A 22,813-nucleotide genomic window follows, 5' to 3' on the forward strand; every position below is an offset into this window, starting at 1 on the left:
CGGGGACACGGAGACACAGAGACACGGGGACACGGGGACAATGGGACACTGAGACACGGAGACATGGAGACACTAGGATGCTGGGACAATGGGACACGGAGACACGGGGACACGGAGACACGGAGACAATGGGACACGGAGGCACGGGGACACGGGGACACGGGGACACGGGGATACGGGGACACGGGCAAACGGAGACACAGAGACACGTGGACATGGGGACAATGGGACACTGGGACACTAGGACACGGGGACATGGGGACATGGGGACAATGGGACACGGAGACACGGGGACACGGAGACACGGGGACACGGGGACACGGAGACAATGGGACATGGAGACAATGGGACACGGGGACACGGAGACACAGGGACACGGGGACACGGAGACAATGGGACCCGGAGACACGGGGACACGGGGACAATGGGATACGGAGACAATGGGACACGGGGACATGGGGACAATGGAACACGGAGACACGGGGACACGGAGACACGGAGACACGGGGACACGGAGACACTGGGACACGGAGACACGGAGACATGGGAACACGGGGACACGGAGACACGGGGACACGGGGACACGGAGACAATGGGACACGGAGACACGGAGACACGGGAACACGGGGACATGGGGACAATGGGACACGGAGACACGGGGACACGGAGACACGGGGACACGGGGACAATGGGACACGGAGACACGGAGACACGGGGACACGGGGACAATAGGACACGGACACGGAGACACGGGGACACGGGTACAATGGGACACGGAGACACAGAGACACGGGGACACGGGGACAATGGGACACTGAGACACGGAGTCATGGAGACATTAGGATGCTGGGACAATGGGACACTGAGACACGGAGACACGGGGACAATGGGGCACTGAGGCACGGAGACACGGAGACACGGAGACACGGGGAAACGGGGACAATGGGACATTGAGACACGGGGACACGGAGACACGGAGACACGGGGACAATGGGACACTGAGACACGGAGACATGGAGACACTAGGATGCTGGGACAATGGGACACGGAGACACGGGGATACGGAGACACAGAGACAATGGGACATGGAGGCACGGGGACACGGGGACACGGGGACAATGGTACATGGAGACACGGAGACACGGAGACACGGGGACACGGAGACATGGAGACATGGAGCCATGGAGACACGGGGACAATGGGACACTGAGACACGGAGACACAGGGACTTAGGGACACTGAGACACCGGGACACTGGGACACGGAGACATGGAGACACTCGGACGCTGGGACAATGGGACATGGAGACACGGAGACAGGGGACAATGGGACACTGAGACACGGAGACACGGGGACACAGAGACATGGACACACAGGGACATGGAGACACGGATACACAGTGGCACGGAGACACGGAGACAAAGGGGCACTGAGACAGGGAGACACGGAGACACGAAACAGAGAGACACAGAGACACAGGGACACGGGGACACGGAGACATGGGGACACGGGGACATGGAGACAATGGGACACGGAGACATGGAGACACGGGAACACGGGGACACGGGGACAATGGGACACGGAGACACGGGGACACGGAGACACGGGGACACGGGGACACGGGGACAATGGGACACGGAGATACGGAGACACGGGGAGACGGGGACATGGGGACAATGGGACGCGGAGACACGGAGACACGGGGACACGGAGACACGGAGACACGGGGACAATGGGACACTGAGACACGGAGACATGGAGACACTAGGATGCTGGGACAATGGGACACGGAGACACGGGGACACGGAGACACGGAGACAATGGGACACGGAGAAACGGAGACACGGAGACATGGGGACACTAGGATGCTGGGACAATGGGACACGGAGACACGGGGACACGGAGACACGGAGACACGGGGACACGGGGACAATGGGACACTGAGACACGGAGACATGGCGACACGAAGATGCTGGGACAATGGGACACGGAGACACGGGGACACGGAGACACGGAGACAATGGGACACGGAGGCACGGGGACACGGGGACACGGGGACACGGGCACACGGAGACACAGAGACACGGGGACACGGGGACAATGGGACACTGGGACACTGGGACACGGGGACATGGGGACAATGGGACACGGAGTCACGGGGACACGGAGACACGGGGACACGGGACACAGAGACAATGGGATACGGAGACAATGGGACACGGGGACATGGGGACAATGGAACACGGAGACACGGGGACACGGAGACACGGAGACACGGGGACACGGAGACACTGGGACACGGAGACACGGAGACATGGGAACACGGGGACATGGAGACACGGGGACACGGGGACACGGAGACAATGGGACACAGAGACACGGAGACACGGGAACACGGGGACACGGGGACAATGGGACACGGAGACACGGGGACACGGAGACACGGGGACACGGGGACAATGGGACACGGAGACACGGAGACACGGGGACACGGGGACAATGGGACACGGACACGGAGACACGGAGACACGGGTACAATGGGACACGGAGACACAGAGACACGGGGACACGGGGACAATGGGACACTGAGACACGGAGTCATGGAGACATTAGGATGCTGGGACAATGGGATACTGAGACACGGAGACACGGGGACAATGGGGCACTGAGGCACGGAGACACGGAGACACGGGGACACGGGGAAACGGGGACAATGGGACATTGAGACACGGGGACACGGAGACACGGAGACACGGGGACAATGGGACACTGAGACACGGCGACATGGAGACACTAGGATGCTGGGACAATGGGACACGGAGACACGGGGATACGGAGACACAGAGACAATGGGACATGGAGACACGGAGACACGGAGACACGGGGACACGGAGACATGGAGACATGGAGACATGGAGACACGGGGACAATGGGACACTGAGACACGGAGACACAGGGACTTAGGGACACTGAGACACCGGGACACTGGGACACGGAGACATGGAGACAATAGGACGCTGGGACAATGGGACATGGAGACACGGAGACAGGGGACAATGGGACACTGAGACACGGAGACACGGGGACACAGAGACATGGACACACAGGGACATGGAGACACGGATAAACAGTGGCACGGAGACACGGAGACAAAGGGGCACTGAGACAGGGAGACACGGAGACACGAAACAGAGAGACACAGAGACACAGGGACACTGGGACACTGGGACAGAGGGAGACACTGGGACACAGGGAGACGCTAGGACACTGGGACACTGGGACACTGAGACACTGGGACACAGAGACACTCGGACACTGGGACAATAGGACACTGAGACACTGGGACACTGAGACACTGAGACACAGAGACAAGGAGACACTAGGGCACTGGGACTCTAGGACACTGGGATACTGGGACACTGAGACACAGAGACACGGAGACACGGAGACACGGGGACACGGGGACACGGGGACACGGGCACACGGAGACACAGAGACACAGGGACACGGGGACAATGGGACATTGGGACACTGGGACACGGGGACATGGGGACAATGGGACACGGAGACACAGGGACACGGAGACACGTGGACACGGGGACATGGAGACAATGGGACACGGAGACAATGGGACACGGGGACACGGAGACACGGGGACACGGGGACATGGAGACAATGGGACACGGAGACACGGAGACACGGGAACACGGGGACACGGAGACACGGGTCACGGGGACACGGAGACAATGGGACACGGAAACACGGAGACACGGGAACACGGGGACACGGGGACAATGGGACACGGTGACACGGGGACACGGAGACACGGGGACACGGGGACAATGGGACATGGAGACACGGAGACACGGGGACACGGGGACAATGGGACACAGACACGGAGACACGGGGACACGGTGACACGGGGACACGGAGACACGGAGACAATGGGACATGGAGGCACGGGGACACGGGGACACCGGGACAATGGGACACTGGGACACTGGGACACGGGGACATGGGGACAATGGGACACGGAGACACGGGGACACGGAGACACGGGGACACGGGGACACGGAGACAATGGGACACGGAGACACGGGAACACGGGGACACGGGGACAATGGGACACGGAGACACGGGGACACGGAGACACGGAGACACGGGGACAATGGGACACGGAGACACGGAGACACGGGGACACGGGGACAATGGGACACTGAGACACGGAGACATGGGGACAATGGGGCACTGAGACACGGAGACACGGAGACACGGAGACACGGAGACACGGGGAAACGGGGACAATGGGACACTGAGACACGGGGACACGGAGACACAGAGACACGGGGACACGGGGACAATGGGACACTGAGACACGGAGACATGGAGACACTAGGATGCTGGGACAATGGGACACGGAGACACGGGGACACGGAGACACGGAGACAATGGGACACGGAGGCACGGGGACACGGGGACACGGGGACACGGGGACACGGGGACACGGGCAAACGGAGACACAGAGACACGTGGACATGGGGACAATGGGACACTGGGACACTAGGACACGGGGACATGGGGACATGGGGACAATGGGACACGGAGACACGGGGACACGGAGACACGGGGACACGGGGACACGGAGACAATGGGACATGGAGACAATGGGACACGGGGACACGGAGACACAGGGACACGGGGACACGGGGACACGGAGACAATGGGACACGGAGACACGGGGACACGGGGACTCGGAGACAATGGGACACGGAGACAATGGGACACGGGGACACGGAGACACGGGGACACGGGGACACAGGGACACGGAGACAATGGGACACGGAGACACGGAGACATGGGAACACGGGGACACGGAGACACGGGGACACGGGGACACGGAGACAATGGGACACCGAGACAATGGGACTCGGCGACACGGAGACACGGGGACACAGGGACACGGAGACAATGGGACACGGAGACACGGAGACATGGGAACACGGGGATATGGAGACACGGGGACACGAGGACACGGAGATAATGGGACACGGAGACACGGAGACACGGGAACACGGGGACACGGGGACAATGGGACACGGAGACACGGGGACACGGAGACACGGGGACACGGGGACAATGGGACACGGAGACACGGAGACACGGAGACACGGAGTCAAAGGGGCACTGAGACAGGGAGACACGGAGACACGAAACAGAGAGACACAGAGACACAGGGACACTGGGACACTGGGACAGAGGGAGACACTGGGAGACGGGGACACAGGGACAATGGGACACAGACACGGAGACACGGGGACACGGAGACACGGAGACACGGGGACAATGGGACACTGAGACATGGAGACACTCGGATGCTGGGACAATGGGACACGGAGACACGGGGACACGGAGACACGGAGACAATGGGACACGGAGGCACGGGGACACGGGGACATGGGGACAATGGGAGACGGAGACACGGGGACACGGAGACACGGGGACACGGGGACACGGAGACAATTCGACATGGAGACACGGAGACACGGGAACACGGGGACACGGGGACAATGGGACACGGAGACACGGGGACACGGAGACACGGAGACACGGGGACAATGGGACACAGAGACACGGAGACACGGGGACACGGGGACAATGGGACACGGAGACACAGAGACACGGGGACACGGGTACACGGAGACAATGGGACACGGAGAAACGGAGACACGGAGACATGGGGACACTAGGATGCTGGGACAATGGGACACGGAGACACGGGGACACGGAGACACGGAGACACGGGGACACGGGGACAATGGGACACTGAGACACGGAGACATGGCGACACGAAGATGCTGGGACAATGGGACACGGAGACACGGGGACACGGAGACACGGAGACAATGGGACACGGAGGCACGGGGACACGGGGACACGGGGACACGGGTACACGGAGACACAGAGACACGGGGACACGGGGACAATGGGACACTGGAACACTGGGACACAGGGACATGGGGACAATGGGACACGGAACACGGGGACACGGAGACACGGGGACACGGGGACACGGAGACAATGGGATACGGAGACAATGGGACACGGGGACATGGGGACAATGGAGCACGGAGACACGGGGACACGGAGACACGGAGACACGGGGACACGGAGACACTGGGACACGGAGACACGGAGACATGGGAACACGGGGACACGGAGACACGGGGACACGTGGACTCGGAGACAATGGGACACGGAGACACGGAGACACGGGAACACGGGGCCACGGGGACAATGGGACACGGAGACACGGAGACATGGAGACACGAAGATGCTGGGTCAATGGGACACGGAGACACGGGGACACGGAGACACGGAGACAATGGGACACGGAGGCACGGGGACACGGGGACACGGGGACACGGGGACAATGGGACACTGGGACACTGGGACACGGGGACATGGGGACATGGGGACAATGGGACACGGAGACATGGGGACACAGAGACACGGGGACATGGGGACACGGAGACAATTCGACATGGAGACACGGAGACACGGAGACAATGGGACACGGAGACACGGATACATGGGAACACGGGGACACGGAGACACGGAGACACGGGGACACGGGGACAATGGGACACGGAGATACGGAGACACGGGGAGACGGGGACATGGGGACAATGGGACGCGGAGACACGGAGACACGGGGACACGGAGACACGGAGACACGGGGACAATGGGACACTGAGACACGGAGACATGGAGACACTAGGATGCTGGGACAATGGGACACGGAGACACGGGGACACGGAGACACGGAGACAATGGGACACGGAGAAACGGAGACACGGAGACATGGGGACACTAGGATGCTGGGACAATGGGACACGGAGACACGGGGACACGGAGACACGGAGACACGGGGACACGGGGACAATGGGACACTGAGACACGGAGACATGGCGACACGAAGATGCTGGGACAATAGGACACGGAGACACGGAGACAATGGGACACGGAGGCACGGGGACACGGGGACACGGGGACACGGGCACACGGAGACACAGAGACACGGGGACACGGGGACAATGGGACACTGGGACACTGGGACACGGGGACATGGGGACAATGGGACACGGAGACACGGGGACACGGAGACACGGGGACACGGGGACACGGAGACAATGGGATACGGAGACAATGGGACACGGGGACATGGGGACAATGGAACATGGAGACACGGGGACACGGAGACACGGAGACACGGGGACACGGAGACACTGGGACACGGAGACACGGAGACATGGGAACACGGGGACACGGAGACACGGGGACACGGGGACACGGAGACAATGGGACACGGAGACACGGAGACACGGGAACACGGGGACATGGGGACAATGGGACACGGAGACACGGGGACACGGAGACACGGGGACACGGGGACAATGGGACACGGAGACACGGAGACACGGGGACACGGGGACAATGGGACACGGACACGGAGACACGGGGACACGGGTACAATGGGACACGGAGACACAGAGACACGGGGACACGGGGACAATGTGACACTGAGACACGGAGTCATGGAGACATTAGGATGCTGGGACAATGGGACACTGAGACACGGAGACACGGGGACAATGGGGCACTGAGGCACAGAGACACGGAGACACGGAGACACGGGGAAACGGGGACAATGGGACATTGAGACACGGGGACACGGAGACACGGAGACACGGGGACAATGGGACACTGAGACACGGAGACATGGAGACACTAGGATGCTGGGACAATGGGACACGGAGACACGGGGATACGGAGACACAGAGACAATGGGACATGGAGGCACGGGGACACGGGGACACGGGGACAATGGTACATGGAGACACGGAGACACGGAGACACGGGGACACGGAGACATGGAGACATGGAGCCATGGAGACACGGGGACAATGGGACACTGAGACACGGAGACACAGGGACTTAGGGACACTGAGACACCGGGACACTGGGACACGGAGACATGGAGACACTAGGACGCTGGGACAATGGGACATGGAGACACGGAGACAGGGGATAATGGGACACTGAGACACGGAGACACGGGGACACAGAGACATGGACACACAGGGACATGGAGACACGGATACACAGTGGCACGGAGACACGGAGACAAAGGGGCACTGAGACAGGGAGACACGGAGACACGAAACAGAGAGACACAGAGACACAGGGACATGGGGACACGGAGACATGGGGACACGGGGACATGGAGACAATGGGACACGGAGACATGGAGACACGGGAACACGGGGACACGGGGACAATGGGACACGGAGACACGGGGACACGGAGACACTGGGACACGGGGACACGGGGACAATGGGACACGGAGATACGGAGACACGGGGAGACGGGGAAATGGGGACAATGGGACGCGGAGACACGGAGACACGGGGACACGGAGACACGGAGACACGGGGACAATGGGACACTGAGACACGGAGACATGGAGACACTAGGATGCTGGGACAATGGGACACGGAGACACGGGGACACGGAGACACGGAGACAATGGGACACGGAGAAACGGAGACACGGAGACATGGGGACACTAGGATGCTGGGACAATGGGACACGGAGACACGGGGACACGGAGACACGGAGACACGGGGACACGGGGACAATGGTACACTGAGACACGGAGACATGGCGACACGAAGATGCTGGGACAATGGGACACGGAGACACGGGGACACGGAGACACGGAGACAATGGGACACGGAGGCACGGGGACACGGGGACACGGGGACATGGGCACACGGAGACACAGAGACACGGGGACACGGGGACAATGGGACACTGGGACACTGGGACACGGGGACATGGGGACAATGGGACACGGAGACACGGGGACACGGAGACACGGGAACACGGGGACACGGGGACAATGGGACACGGAGACACGGGGACACGGAGACACGGAGACACGGGGACAATGGGACACAGAGACACAGAGACAAGGAGACACTAGGGCACTGGGACTCTAGGACACTGGGATACTGGGACACTGAGACACAGAGACACGGAGACACGGAGACACGGGGACACGGGGACACGGGGACACGGGCACACGGAGACACAGAGACACAGGGACACGGGGACAATGGGACATTGGGACACTGGGACATGGGGACATGGGGACAATGGGACACGGAGACACAGGGACACGGAGACACGTGGACACGGGGACATGGAGACAATGGGACACGGAGACAATGGGACACGGGGACACGGAGACACGGGGACACGGGGACATGGAGACAATGGGACACGGAGACACGGAGACACGGGAACACGGGGACACGGAGACACGGGGACACGGGGACACGGAGACAATGGGACACGGAGACACGGAGACACGGGAACACGGGGACACGGGGACAATGGGACACGGTGACACGGGGACACGGAGACACGGGGACACGGGGACAATGGGACATGGAGACACGGAGACACGGGGACACGGGGACAATGGGACACAGACACGGAGACACGGGGACACGGTGACACGGGGACACAGAGACACGGAGACAATGGGACATGGAGGCACGGGGACACGGGGACACCGGGACAATGGGACACTGGGACACTGGGACACGGGGACATGGGGACAATGGGACACGGAGACACGGGGACACGGAGACACGGGGACACGGGGACACGGAGACAATGGGACACGGAGACACGGGAACACGGGGACACGGGGACAATGGGACACGGAGACACGGGGACACGGAGACACGGAGACACGGGGACAATGGGACACGGAGACACGGAGACACGGGGACACGGGGACAATGGGACACTGAGACACGGAGACATGGGGACAATGGGGCACTGAGACACGGAGACACGGAGACACGGAGACACGGGGAAACGGGGACAATGGGACACTGAGACACGGGGACACGGAGACACAGAGACACGGGGACACGGGGACAATGGGACACTGAGACACGGAGACATGGAGACACTAGGATGCTGGGACAATGGGACACGGAGACACGGGGACACGGAGACACGGAGACAATGGGACACGGAGGCACGGGGACACGGGGACACGGGGACACGGGGACACGGGCAAACGGAGACACAGAGACACGTGGACATGGGGACAATGGGACACTGGGACACTAGGACACGGGGACATGGGGACATGGGGACAATGGGACACGGAGACACGGGGACACGGAGACACGGGGACACGGGGACACGGAGACAATGGGACATGGAGACAATGGGACACGGGGACACGGAGACACAGGGACACGGGGACACGGGGACACGGAGACAATGGGACACGGAGACACGGGGACACGGGGACTCGGAGACAATGGGACACGGAGACAATGGGACACGGGGACACGGAGACACGGGGACACGGGGACACAGGGACACGGAGACAATGGGACACGGAGACACGGAGACATGGGAACACGGGGACACGGAGACACGGGGACACGGGGACACGGAGACAATGGGACACCGAGACAATGGGACTCGGCGACACGGAGACACGGGGACACAGGGACACGGAGACAATGGGACACGGAGACACGGAGACATGGGAACACGGGGATATGGAGACACGGGGACACGAGGACACGGAGATAATGGGACACGGAGACACGGAGACACGGGAACACGGGGACACGGGGACAATGGGACACGGAGACACGGGGACACGGAGACACGGGGACACGGGGACAATGGGACACGGAGACACGGAGACACGGAGACACGGAGTCAAAGGGGCACTGAGACAGGGAGACACGGAGACACGAAACAGAGAGACACAGAGACACAGGGACACTGGGACACTGGGACAGAGGGAGACACTGGGAGACGGGGACACAGGGACAATGGGACACAGACACGGAGACACGGGGACACGGAGACACGGAGACACGGGGACAATGGGACACTGAGACATGGAGACACTCGGATGCTGGGACAATGGGACACGGAGACACGGGGACACGGAGACACGGAGACAATGGGACACGGAGGCACGGGGACACGGGGACATGGGGACAATGGGAGACGGAGACACGGGGACACGGAGACACGGGGACACGGGGACACGGAGACAATTCGACATGGAGACACGGAGACACGGGAACACGGGGACACGGGGACAATGGGACACGGAGACACGGGGACACGGAGACACGGAGACACGGGGACAATGGGACACAGAGACACGGAGACACGGGGACACGGGGACAATGGGACACGGAGACACAGAGACACGGGGACACGGGTACACGGAGACAATGGGACACGGAGAAACGGAGACACGGAGACATGGGGACACTAGGATGCTGGGACAATGGGACACGGAGACACGGGGACACGGAGACACGGAGACACGGGGACACGGGGACAATGGGACACTGAGACACGGAGACATGGCGACACGAAGATGCTGGGACAATGGGACACGGAGACACGGGGACACGGAGACACGGAGACAATGGGACACGGAGGCACGGGGACACGGGGACACGGGGACACGGGCACACGGAGACACAGAGACACGGGGACACGGGGACAATGGGACACTGGGACACTGGGACACGGGGACATGGGGACAATGGGACACGGAACACGGGGACACGGAGACACGGGGACACGGGGACACGGAGACAATGGGATACGGAGACAATGGGACACGGGGACATGGGGACAATGGAACACGGAGACACGGGGACACGGAGACACGGAGACACGGGGACATGGAGACACTGGGACACGGAGACACGGAGACATGGGAACACGGGGACACGGAGACACGGGGACACGTGGACACGGAGACAATGGGACACGGAGACACGGAGACACGGGAACACGGGGCCACGGGGACAATGGGACACGGAGACACGGAGACATGGAGACACGAAGATGCTGGGTCAATGGGACACGGAGACACGGGGACACGGAGACACGGAGACAATGGGACACGGAGGCACGGGGACACGGGGACACGGGGACACGGGGACAATGGGACACTGGGACACTGGGACACGGGGACATGGGGACATGGGGACAATGGGACACGGAGACATGGGGACACAGAGACACGGGGACATGGGGACACGGAGACAATTCGACATGGAGACACGGAGACACGGAGACAATGGGACACGGAGACACGGATACATGGGAACACGGGGACACGGAGACACGGAGACACGGGGACACGGGGACAATGGGACACGGAGATACGGAGACACGGGGAGACGGGGACATGGGGACAATGGGACGCGGAGACACGGAGACACGGGGACACGGAGACACGGAGACACGGGGACATGGAGACACTAGGATGCTGGGACAATGGGACACGGAGACACGGGGACACGGAGACACGGAGACAATGGGACACGGAGAAACGGAGACACGGAGACATGGGGACACTAGGATGCTGGGACAATGGGACACGGAGACACGGGGACACGGAGACACGGAGACACGGGGACACGGGGACAATGGGACACTGAGACACGGAGACATGGCGACACGAAGATGCTGGGACAATAGGACACGGAGACACGGGGACACGGAGACACGGAGACAATGGGACACGGAGGCACGGGGACACGGGGACACGGGGACACGGGCACACGGAGACACAGAGACACGGGGACACGGGGACAATGGGACACTGGGACACTGGGACACGGGGACATGGGGACAATGGGACACGGAGACACGGGGACACGGAGACACGGGGACACGGGGACACGGAGACAATGGGATACGGAGACAATGGGACACGGGGACATGGGGACAATGGAACATGGAGACACGGGGACACGGAGACACGGAGACACGGGGACACGGAGACACTGGGACACGGAGACACGGAGACATGGGAACACGGGGACACAGAGACACGGGGACACGGGGACACGGAGACAATGGGACACGGAGACACGGAGACACGGGAACACGGGGACATGGGGACAATGGGACACGGAGACACGGGGACACGGAGACACGGGGACACGGGGACAATGGGACACGGAGACACGGAGACACGGGGACACGGGGACAATGGGACACGGACACGGAGACACGGGGACACGGGTACAATGGGACACGGAGACACAGAGACACGGGGACACGGGGACAATGTGACACTGAGACACGGAGTCATGGAGACATTAGGATGCTGGGACAATGGGACACTGAGACACGGAGACACGGGGACAATGGGGCACTGAGGCACAGAGACACGGAGACACGGAGACACGGGGAAACGGGGACAATGGGACATTGAGACACGGGGACACGGAGACACGGAGACACGGGGACAATGGGACACTGAGACACGGAGCCATGGAGACACTAGGATGCTGGGACAATGGGACACGGAGACACGGGGATACGGAGACACAGAGACAATGGGACATGGAGGCACGGGGACACGGGGACACGGGGACAATGGTACATGGAGACACGGAGACACGGAGACACGGGGACACGGAGACATGGAGACATGGAGCCATGGAGACACGGGGACAATGGGACACTGAGACACGGAGACACAGGGACTTAGGGACACTGAGACACCGGGACACTGGGACACGGAGACATGGAGACACTAGGACGCTGGGACAATGGGACATGGAGACACGGAGACAGGGGATAATGGGACACTGAGACACGGAGACACGGGGACACAGAGACATGGACACACAGGGACATGGAGACACGGATACACAGTGGCACGGAGACACGGAGACAAAGGGGCACTGAGACAGGGAGACACGGAGACACGAAACAGAGAGACACAGAGACACAGGGACATGGGGACACGGAGACATGGGGACACGGGGACATGGAGACAATGGGACACGGAGACATGGAGACACGGGAACACGGGGACACGGGGACAATGGGACACGGAGACACGGGGACACGGAGACACTGGGACATGGGGACACGGGGACAATGGGACACGGAGATACGGAGACACGGGGAGACGGGGAAATGGGGACAATGGGACGCGGAGACACGGAGACACGGGGACACGGAGACACGGAGACACGGGGACAATGGGACACTGAGACACGGAGACATGGAGACACTAGGATGCTGGGACAATGGGACACGGAGACACGGGGACACGGAGACACGGAGACAATGGGACACGGAGAAACGGAGACACGGAGACATGGGGACACTAGGATGCTGGGACAATGGGACACGGAGACACGGGGACACGGAGACACGGAGACACGGGGACACGGGGACAATGGTACACTGAGACACGGAGACATGGCGACACGAAGATGCTGGGACAATGGGACACGGAGACACGGGGACACGGAGACACGGAGACAATGGGACACGGAGGCACGGGGACACGGGGACACGGGGACATGGGCACACGGAGACACAGAGACACGGGGACACGGGGACAATGGGACACTGGGACACTGGGACACGGGGACATGGGGACAATGGGACACGGAGACACGGGGACACGGAGACACGGGAACATGGGGACACGGGGACAATGGGACACGGAGACACGGGGACACGGAGACACGGAGACACGGGGACAATGGGACACAGAGACACGGAGACACGGGGACACGGGGACAATGGGACACGGAGACACGGAGACACGGGGACACGGGGACAATGGGACACTGAGACACGGAGACATGGGGACAATGGGGCACTGAGACACGGAGACACGGAGACACGGAGACACGGAGACACGGGGAAACGGGGACAATGGGACACTGAGACACGGAGACATGGAGACACTAGGATGCTGGGACAATGGGACACGGAGACACGGGGACACGGAGACACGGAGACAATGGGACATGGAGGCACGGGGACACGGGGACACGGGGACACGGGGACACGGGGACACGGGCAAACGGAGACACAGAGACACGGGGACACGGGGACAATGGGACACTGGGACACGGGGACACGGGGACATGGGGACATGGGAACAATGGGACACGGAGACACGGGGACATGGAGACACGGGGACACGGGGACACGGAGACAATGGGACATGGAGACAATGGGACACGGGGACACGGAGACACGGGGACACGGGGACACGGAGACAATGGGACACGGGGACACGGGGACACGGGGACACGGAGACAATGGGACACGGAGACAATGGGACACGGGGACACGGAGACACGGGGACACGGGGACACAGGGACAGGGAGACAATGGGACACGGAGACACGGAGACATGGGAACACGGGGACACGGAGACACGGGGACACGGGGACACGGAGACAATGGGACACGGAGACACGGAGACATGGGAACACGGGGACACGGAGACACGGGGACACGGGGACACGGAGACAATGGGACACGGAGACACGGGGACACGGAGACACGGGGACACGGGGACAATGGGACACGGAGACACGGAGACACGGGGACAATGGGACACTGAGACACGGAGACACGGGGACACAGAGACATGGACACACAGGGACATGGAGACACGGATACACAGAGGCACGGAGACACGGAGACAAAGGGGCACTGAGACAGGGAGACACGGAGACACGAAACAGAGAGACACAGAGACACAGGGACACTGGGACACTGGGACAGAGGGAGACACTGGGACACGGGGACACAGGGACAATGGGACACAGACAAGGAGACACGGGTACACGGAGACACGGAGACACGGGGACAATGGGACACTGAGACATGGAGACACTAGGATGCTGGGACAATGGGACACGGAGACACGGGGACACGGAGACACGGAGACAATGGGACACGGAGGCACGGGGACACGGGGACACGGGGACACGGGGACAATGGGACACTGGGACACTGGGACACGGGGACATGGGGACATGGGGACAATGGGACACGGAGACACGGGGACACGGAGACACGGGGACACGGGGACACGGAGACAATTCGACATGGAGACACGGAGACACGGGACCACGGGGACATGGGGACAATGGGACACGGAGACACGGGGACACGGAGACACGGGGACAATGGGACACGGAGACACGGAGACACGGGGACACGGGGACAATGGGACACGGAGACACGGAGACACGGGGACACGGGGACACTGGGACACTAGGACACTGAGACACTGGGACACTGAGACACAGAGATACTAGAACACGGGGACACTGAGACACTGAGACACTGGGACACTGAGACACAGAGACAAGGAGACACTAGGGCACTGGGACACTGAAACACGGAGACACGGAGACACGGGGACACGGGGACAATGGGACACTGAGACACGGAGACATGGGGACAATGGGGCACTGAGACACGGAGACATGGAGACACTAGGATGCTGGGACAATGGGACACGGAGACACGGGGACACGGAGACACGGAGACAATGGGACACGGAGGCACGGGGACACGGGGACACGGGGACACGGGGATACGGGCACACGGAGACACAGAGACACGGGGACACGGGGACAATGGGACACTGGGACACTGGGACACGGCGACATGGGGACAATGGGACACGGAGACACGGGGACACGGAGACACGGGGACACGGGGACACGGAGACAATGGGACACGGGGACACGGAGACACGGGGACACGGGGACACGGAGACAATGGGACACGGAGACACGGATACATGGGAACACGGGGACACGGAGACATGGGGACACGGGGACACGGAGACAATGGGACACGGAGACATGGAGACACGGGAACACGGGGACACGGGGACAATGGGACACGGAGACACGGGGACACGGGGACACGGGGACACGGGGATACGGGCACACGGAGACACAGAGACACGGGGACACGGGGACAATGGGACACTGGGACACTGGGACACGGCGACATGGGGACAATGGGACACGGAGACACGGGGACACGGAGACACGGGGACACGGGGACACGGAGACAATGGGACACGGGGACACGGAGACACGGGGACACGGGGACACGGAGACAATGGGACACGGAGACACGGATACATGGGAACACGGGGACACGGAGACATGGGGACACGGGGACACGGAGACAATGGGACACGGAGACATGGAGACACGGGAACACGGGGACACGGGGACAATGGGACACGGAGACACGGGGACACGGAGACACGGGGACACGGGGACAATGGGACACGGAGATACGGAGACACGGGGAGACCGGGACATGGGGACAATGGGACGCGGAGACACGGAGACACGGGGACACGGAGACACGGAGACACGGGGACAATGGGACACTGAGACACGGAGACATGGAGACACTAGGATGCTGGGACAATGGGACACGGAGACACGGGGACACGGAGACACGGAGACAATGGGACACGGAGAAACGGAGACACGGAGACATGGGGACACTAGGATGCTGGGACAATGGGACACGGAGACACGGGGACACGGAGACATGGAGACACGGGGACACGGGGACAATGGGACACTGAGACACGGAGACATGGCGACACGAAGATGCTGGGACAATAGAACACGGAGACACGGGGACACGGAGACACGGAGACAATGGGACACGGAGGCACGGGGACACGGGGACACGGGGACACGGGCACACGGAGACACAGAGACACGGGGACACGGGGACAATGGGACACTGGGACACTGGGACACGGGGACATGGGGACAATGGGACACGGAGACACGGGGACACGGAGACACGGGGACACGGGGACACGGAGACAATGGGATACGGAGACAATGGGACACGGGACATGGGGACAATGGAACACGGAGACACGGGGACACGGAGACACGGAGACACGGGGACACGGAGACACTGGGACACGGAGACACGGAGACATGGGAACATGGGGACACGGAGACGCGGGGACACGGGGACACGGAGACAATGGGACACGGAGACACGGAGACACGGGAACACGGGGACATGGGGACAATGGGACACGGAGACACGGGGACACGGAGACACGGGGACACGGGGACAATGGGACACGGAGACACGGAGACACGGGGACACGGGGACAATGGGACACGGACACGGAGACACGGGGACACGGGTACAATGGGACACGGAGACACAGAGACACGGGGACACGGGGACAATGGGACACTGAGACACGGAGTCATGGAGACATTAGGATGCTGGGACAATGGGACACTGAGACACGGAGACACGGGGACAATGGGGCACTGAGGCACGGAGACACGGAGACACGGAGACACGGGGAAACGGGGACAATGGGACATTGAGACACGGGGACACGGAGACACGGAGACACGGGGACAATGGGACACTGAGACACGGAGACATGGAGACACTAGGGTGCTGGGACAATGGGACACGGAGACACGGGGATACGGAGACACAGAGACAATGGGACATGGAGGCACGGGGACACGGGGACACGGGGACAATGGTACATGGAGACACGGAGACACGGAGACACGGGGACACGGAGACATGGAGACATGGAGCCATGGAGACACGGGGACAATGGGACACTGAGACACGGAGACACAGGGACTTCGGGACACTGAGACACCGGGACACTGGGACACGGAGACATGGAGACACTAGGACGCTGGGACAATGGGACATGGAGACACGGAGACAGGGGACAATGGGACACTGAGACACGGAGACACGGGGACACGAAACAGAGAGACACAGAGACACAGGGACACGGGGACACGGAGACATGGGGACACGGGGACATGGAGACAATGGGACACGGAGACATGGAGACACGGGAACACGGGGACACGGGGACAATGGGACACGGAGACACGGGGACACGGAGACACGGGGACACGGGGACACGGGGACAATGGGACACGGAGATACGGAGACACGGGGAGACGGGGACATGGGGACAATGGGACGCGGAGACACGGAGACACGGGGACACGGAGACACGGAGACACGGGGACAATGGGACACTGAGACACGGAGACATGGAGACACTAGGATGCTGGGACAATGGGACACGGAGACACGGGGACACGGAAACACGGAGACAATGGGACACGGAGAAACGGAGACACGGAGACATGGGGACACTAGGATGCTGGGACAATGGGACACGGAGACACGGGGACACGGAGACACGGAGACACGGGGACACGGGGACAATGGGACACTGAGACACGGAGACATGGCGACACGAAGATGCTGGGACAATGGGACACGGAGACACGGGGACACGGAGACACGGAGACAATGGGACACGGAGGCACGGGGACACGGGGACACGGGGACACGGGCACACGGAGACACAGAGACACGGGGACACGGGGACAATGGGACACTGGGACACTGGGACACGGGGACATGGGGACAATGGGACATGGAGACACGGGGACACGGAGACACGGGGACACGGGGACACGGAGACAATGGGATACGGAGACAATGGGACATGGGGACATGGGGACAATGGAACACGGAGACACGGGGACACGGAGACACGGAGACACGGGGACACGGAGACACTGGGACACGGAGACACGGAGACATGGGAACACGGGGACACGGAGACACGGGGACACGGGGACACGGAGACAATGGGACACGGAGACACGGAGACACGGGAACACGGGGACACGGGGACAATGGGACATGGAGACACGGGGACACGGAGACACGGGGACACGGGGACAATGGGACACGGAGACACGGAGACACGGGGACACGGGGACAATGGGACACGGACACGGAGACACGGAGACACGGGTACAATGGGACACGGAGACACAGAGACACGGGGACACGGGGACAATGGGACACTGAGACACGGAGTCATGGAGACATTAGGATGCTGGGACAATGGGACACTGAGACACGGAGACACGGGGACAATGGGGCACTGAGGCACGGAGACACGGAGACACGGAGACACGGGGACAATGGGACACTGAGACACGGCGACATGGAGACACTAGGATGCTGGGACAATGGGACACGGAGACACGGGGATACGGAGACACAGAGACAATGGGACATGGAGGCACGGGGACACGGGGACACGGGGACAATGGGACATGGAGACACGGAGACACGGAGACACGGGGACACGGAGACATGGAGACATGGAGACATGGAGACACGGGGACAATGGGACACTGAGACACGGAGACACAGGGACTTAGGGACACTGAGACACCGGGACACTGGGACACGGAGACATGGAGACAATAGGACGCTGGGACAATGGGACATGGAGACACGGAGATAGGGGACAATGGGACACTGAGACACGGAGACACGGGGACACAGAGACACGGGGACACAGAGACATGGACACACAGGGACATGGAGACACGGATAAACAGTGGCACGGAGACACGGAGACAAAGGGGCACTGAGACAGGGAGACACGGAGACACGAAACAGAGAGACACAGAGACACAGGGACACAGAGACACTCGGACACTGGGACAATAGGACACTGAGACACTGGGACACTGAGACACTGAGACACAGAGACAAGGAGACACTAGGGCACTGGGACTCTAGGACACTGGGATACTGGGACACTGAGACACAGAGACACGGAGACACGGAGACACGGGGACACGGGGACACGGGGACACGGGCACACGGAGACACAGAGACACGGGGACACGGGGACAATGGGACATTGGGACACTGGGACACGGGGACATGGGGACAATGGGACACGGAGACACAGGGACACGGAGACACGTGGACACGGGGACATGGAGACAATGGGACACGGAGACAATGGGACACGGGGACACGGAGACACGGGGACACGGGGACATGGAGACAATGGGACATGGAGACACGGAGACACGGGAACACGGGGACACGGAGACACGGGGACACGGGGACACGGAGACAATGGGACACGGAGACACGGAGACACGGGAACACGGGGACACGGGGACAATGGGACACGGTGACACGGGGACACGGAGACACGGGGACACGGGGACAATGGGACATGGAGACACAGAGACACGGGGACACGGGGACAATGGGACACAGACACGGAGACACGGGGACACGGAGACACGGGGACACGGAGACACGGAGACAATGGGACATGGAGGCACGGGGACACGGGGACACCGGGACAATGGGACACTGGGACACTGGGACACGGGGACATGGGGACAATGGGACACGGAGACACGGGGACACGGAGACACGGGGACACGGTGACACGGAGACAATGGGACACGGAGACACGGGAACACGGGGACACGGGGACAATGGGACACGGAGACACGGGGACACGGAGACACGGAGACACGGGGACAATGGGACACGGAGACACGGAGACACGGGGACACGGGGACAATGGGACACAGACACGGAGACATGGGGACAATGGGGCACTGAGACACGGAGACACGGAGACACGGAGACACGGAGACACGGGGAAACGGGGACAATGGGACACTGAGACACGGGGACACGGGGACACGGGGACAATGGGACACTGAGACACGGAGACATGGAGACACTAGGATGCTGGGACAATGGGACACGGAGACACGGGGACACGGAGACACGGAGACAATGGGACACGGAGGCACGGGGACACGGGGACACGGGGACACGGGGACACGGGGACACGGGCAAACGGAGACACAGAGACACGTGGACATGGGGACAATGGGACACTGGGACACTAGGACACGGGGACATGGGGACATGGGGACAATGGGACACGGAGACACGGGGACACGGAGACACGGGGACACGGGGACACGGAGACAATGGGACATGGAGACAATGGGACACGGGGACACGGAGACACAGGGACACGGGGACACGGGGACACGGAGACAATGGGACACGGAGACACGGGGACACGGGGACTCGGAGACAATGGGACACGGAGACAATGGGACACGGGGACACGGAGACACGGGGACACGGGGACACAGGGACACGGAGACAATGGGACACGGAGACACGGAGACATGGGAACACGGGGACACAGAGACACGGGGACACGGGGACACGGAGACAATGGGACACGGAGACAATGGGACTCGGCGACACGGAGACACGGGGACATAGGGACACGGAGACAATGGGACACGGAGACACGGAGACATGGGAACACGGGGATATGGAGACACGGGGACACGAGGACACGGAGATAATGGGACACGGAGACACGGAGACACGGGAACACGGGGACACGGGGACAATGGGACACGGAGACACGGGGACACGGAGACACGGGGACACGGGGACAATGGGACACGGAGACACGGAGACACGGGTTCAATGGGACACTGAGACACGGAGACACGGGGACACAGAGACATGGACACACAGGGACATGGAGACACGGATACACAGAGGCACGGAGACACGGAGTCAAAGGGGCACTGAGACAGGGAGACACGGAGACACGAAACAGAGAGACACAGAGACACAGGGACACTGGGACACTGGGACAGAGGGAGACACTGGGAGACGGGGACACAGGGACAATGGGACACAGACACGGAGACACGGGGACACGGAGACACGGAGACACGGGGACAATGGGACACTGAGACATGGAGACACTCGGATGCTGGGACAATGGGACACGGAGACACGGGGACACGGAGACACGGAGACAATGGGACACGGAGGCACGGGGACACGGGGACATGGGGACAATGGGAGACGGAGACACGGGGACACGGAGACACGGGGACACGGGGACACGGAGACAATTCGACATGGAGACACGGAGACACGGGAACACGGGGACACG

Source organism: Pristiophorus japonicus, chromosome 1 (genome assembly GCF_044704955.1).
Source record: "Pristiophorus japonicus isolate sPriJap1 chromosome 1, sPriJap1.hap1, whole genome shotgun sequence".
NCBI lineage: Eukaryota > Metazoa > Chordata > Chondrichthyes > Pristiophoridae > Pristiophorus > Pristiophorus japonicus.